The following is a 4,677-nucleotide window of genomic DNA, read 5'->3' on the forward strand; positions in this document are numbered from 1 at the left end:
GGGGCCGGGCGGGGCTCCGGGGCTTCTCGTCGTCCTGCCGTCCCCGTCCCCCCAAACGGGCACGCTCAGCTCAGCTCCGGCGGGCCGGGCCCTCCGCCAGCCCCCGGCCCCATGGCCCGCCCGGGCGAGAGGGAGGCCGGAGCGGACCCCGCACGGACCAGCCGGCCTTCTTCTTCTTCCTCCTCCTCCTCCTCCCCGAGACGGGGCAAGGCCCGCTGGCTTGGCACTGCTACGGGTCCCCGCGAGGCTCACGCGCGTCGCCCGCTCGCCGACCGGCGGGGAGGAAGTGTCGGCCGGCAGCTACGGGCCGCCCGAGGTGCCCTTCCCGGGTCCTCCCGGCCGGCTTTCGCTTTCGCGTTTCCTCTGCCGCTTGAACCGCGCAGGCTGGGGTCCCGGAAGCGGAAGCGGCCTCTCGGGGCGGTTCGTTCGAGTCCGGGTAGGAAACGGCTCCTCCCGGAAGGAGCGTTCCGGGGCGAAGCGGGACCCACCCCCGGCAGGGCAAGGATAGAGGGGAGGGGGCGCTTCAGGCCGCGGGTGCCCCCCCCCCCGGCCAGTGTTCCCTCTAAGCTGAGTTAATGTGAGCCAGCTCACAGTTTTTTAGCCTCCGGCTCACACATTTTTGTCTCAGCTCAGGAAGGAGGGCTCCAGAACACACTAATTTATGCAGTAGCCAAATCACCTGCTCACCACTTTAATGTCAGTAGCTCATAAAGCAGAATAATTGCTCACGAGGCTCCACAACTTAGAGGGAACATTGCCCCCGGCCAGTGTTCCCTCTAAGCTGAGTTAATATGAGCTAGCTCACAGTTTTTTAGCCTCTAGCTCACACATTTTTGTCTTAGCTCAGGGAGGAGGGCTCCAGAGCCAACTGATTTATGCAGTAGCCAAATGGCTCGCTCGCCACTTTAATGTCAGTAGCTCATAAAGCAGAATAATTGCTCAGGAGACTCCACAACTTAGAGGGAACATTGCAAGGAGCGGGCAATGAAATTGGGGTGGCGGGTCAGGGTTTGCAGGAGGGAGAGTGCCGCGCCAGGACGAGAGACAGGTCTGCGTTCAAATCTTCCCCCGTCCCTAGGTCCGGAGCGCACATGGGCTAGTTGCTCTCGCTCAGACTGGCACTGGCCTACCTCGCAGGGTCATTGTAAGGAGAAAAGGGTAGAGTGCCGCGAAGCTGTCCTGGGCGAGGGGTACAGAGGGGGATGTGACAATTTAAAACCTGCTTTTTTTCAAAGAGGCTTCCAGCATTGTTATCCCCTCCTCCTTTTTACCCTCGCAACAACAACCCTGTGAGGTAGGTTAGGCTGCGAGGGTGTGAGCGGCCCAGCAAGCTTCCATGGCAAGTTGAAGATCTGGACCTGGGTCTCCCAGATCCGAGTCTTTCACTCTCCTTCTACGCCAGGCTGGCTCTTCCTATGATTTTGCCAGAATCGCAGCATCCTGAGTTGGTGGTTTTCAAGGCCCCCCTTACAGTCCACTGAGGTGCAGACTCTGTGTCATTCATTCCTGAAGCAGGTACTGCGGAATTATCCATTCTCAGAAGAGGCTGCCTGTAGCATCTCTGCCTGAGTCCCTGCTTTGGGTTGGCTGCCTTCCAGTCAGGTGACACCCAGATCTGAAGGCAGCTCATTCTTGAACATCTGTACTTCAGGAGTAAGGTGATGCACACTGGGACAAAAAAAATCCCAACTTCAAATACAGGCTAATGGGATCTCAACTTGCTGAGACTGAAAGGGGAAAAGATCTTGGATAGCTCAGTGGAAGAGTCAACTCAGTGTGCTGCAGCAGTGAAAAAGGCAAGATCTATGTTAGGGACAGATCACGATAGGTAGTCTGTAGCAGTAGAAAAGAGCAGGAGTCCAGGAGCACCTTAAAGACTAACAAAATTTGTGGCGGGAAGAAGCTTTCGTGAATCACTGTTCTGATTAAATGAGCAGTGACTCACAAAGGCTCCTACCCTGCCACAAATTCTGTTAGTCTTTAAGGTGCTACTGGACCCCTGTTCTTTTCTATTTTGGGGATTATTTGAAATCTCCACATTCAGAGGCTCCAATACTCTGAATCCCAGAGCCAGGAGGCAACCTTGGGGGAAGGCCTCGGCCTCTATGCCCTGTTGTTGGCCCTCCAGAGGACTTGGTTGGCCGCGGTGTGAGGCAGGATGCTGGACTGGATGGACCCTCGCTGGTCTGACACAGCAGGGCTCTTCTGATGTTCTTAAGTCTGCCTCTAATCTTTAGAACTGATTTCTTATGAAGAGTTTATACGCTGACGTCAATCATTTATACTTCCAAGTGCCATACAGTAAATTAAAGAAAGACAAGAAATGTGACTTCCAAGAGACCGTGGCTCTTTGGCAGTGGGTTGGACAGGAGAAGCTGGGGAAAACATGATGCCTTCTGGTGTACCCGTTGGCACTGCTGCTGCTTCAGGTTGGTCAGGTGAAAGAGCACTTCCAGGAAATGTGCTGCTGGGCAGGAAGCTGGCAAAGTGAAAAAACTGGAAAATTTTGAGTCCAGCGGCACCTTTAAGACCAACAAAGCTTAATTCTGGGTATAAGTGTGCATGCACACAAAAGCTTATATCCAGAATTAAATTTTGGTCGATCTTAAAGGTGCCACCAGAATCAAACTTTCAGACTGGGTTTTTACTGTGTGAACTGGCAAAATCCAGTTTCAAAGTGCATTGAAAGTGGATTATTTAGCATGTGTGAACGCAGTTCTGGCTTCAGGAACAACATAGCTACCCACCTGAATCTGGAAAATGTTGTTAATCTTTAAGCTCCATCTGGACTTGAACTTTGTTCCGCCACCAAATGCCATCTTAATTTAGAAGAATGCATACCTCCACAGGAACCTTGGAGAGGAGCTTCAAAAGAAAGCTTGCAGTAGATGAACCTTGGAAGGGCCTCGCTGGCGTTTTCCATTTCCTTGTACCACAGTGTGAACTGCATTAACATCTGCCCCTGTTTTCACCAGCCAAATGTCGAGCAGGATTTGATATCCCTTCAATAGATTCTTTCTACAGGCATCTTTCTTTCCAGTGGCGGCGGGGGGGGCGGCGGGGGGACCACCTATTGTCACGACTTGTCATTTGCTAGAGGCAGTTGACATGATCTGTAAAGCGATCTGGCTAATGGGACCCAAGGCCAGGTTGGTGCAATTGTTTTGTGGTGGTTTCGGTAACAACAAAATTAATAGTTAATTTAAAGTAAGGCAACTGGAGCTGCTGCCGCCTGTGGAAACTCTAGAGGGGCCATGCCATGCATTATGCAGTGGAAGAATGGCCTAATTGTGTCGCATGGAGCCCATGGAAGAAGCAGCGGTAGATTGCTGATTCCCCCTCCTGCAGATGAGCGTAAATACAGACAACTGCATTTGGTGACCTTCCTCTCCGTGACCCTTGCCTCTGTCATCGTTCCCCCTCCCTTGACCTCCTGGCATAGATTATCGGATGGTGATGATTCATGTGCAGTTGCGGTCTCAGGTGGGCCCACAAAAAAGTCATGCCACAGACCATGGCCTGAGGGCTGAGCCCAAAAGATTTACCACTCGTTTGGTGTAGTGGTTAAGAGTGGTGGACTCTAATCTGGGAGAACCGGGTTTGATTCCCCACTCCTCCACATGCAGCTGCTGGTGTGACCTTGGGTCAGTCACAAGTTCTCTCAGAGCTATTCTGCCAAGCAGTTCTCAAAAGAGCTCTCTCGGCCGCACCTACCTCCCAGGGTGCCTGTTGTGGGGAGGGGAGGGGAAAAGAGATTGTAAGCCACTCTGAGATTTGGAGTGAAGGGCGGGGTATAAATCCAATCTCCTCCTCCTGTTCCTTCTTATCTCAAGAGCAGTCCTTGAAAGAGCTCTCTCAGCCCCATCTACCTCACAGGGTGTCTGTTGTGGGGAGGGGAAGGGAAAGGAGGTTGTAAACCGCTGTGAGACTCCTTTGGGTAGTGAAGGGCAGGGTATAAATCCAGTCTCTTCTCCTCCTTCTCTTCTTCTTCCTCTCCTCCTCCTCTGAGATTACAGTTCTCTCTCTGCTTTAAAATGTACCGTAATCTCAAATCTCCAAGAAGAACCATGTGCAGGCAAAGAGGTAGAGCTGAATTTGAACAAAGGCTCCTCAGAGGTTTGATCCTGATCAGTGATATCAACTTCAGGTAATATGGGGTTGGCAGCTCACCCTCTAATAGGTGCCCCGGGCAAGCCATCGTTCCCATGCCCCTGTGGCACCTGGTTGGGTGCCCTCGCCCTGGCAACTAGGTCGGTATGCGCAGTGCCATTAAGACACAGAGAAGGGGGCCCCAGAAGCTGTGGTAGAAACAGGAGACAGGACAGAGGTTCACAGTGCAATTCTAAACAGAGCCATGTCCTCCTAAGTCCTTTGAAGTCAATGCAAATGGCAGGTTCAGGAGGGGGAGAGGATGAAAGCAATACCATAGAGTCTAGGACGGGGGTGGCCAAACTTGTTTAACGTAAAAGCCACATAGAATGAATGTCAGATGTTTGAGAGCCGCATAACGTGAAGAAATCTTATCAGACACGTTTTTAATTGAAAGATATGCACATTTGCTTTTTGTTATCATTATACATGAGACTTCCAAAAATAAAAACAAAAGGGGTAGACATAGATGTTGATAATGGTATTTATTTGTCCAACGATATTTGTAGGCTGTGGCGGGGGCTTTGA

This window comes from Gekko japonicus, unplaced genomic scaffold (genome assembly GCF_001447785.1).
Source record: "Gekko japonicus isolate JY-2015 unplaced genomic scaffold, Gekko_japonicus_V1.1 scaffold698, whole genome shotgun sequence".
NCBI lineage: Eukaryota > Metazoa > Chordata > Lepidosauria > Squamata > Gekkonidae > Gekko > Gekko japonicus.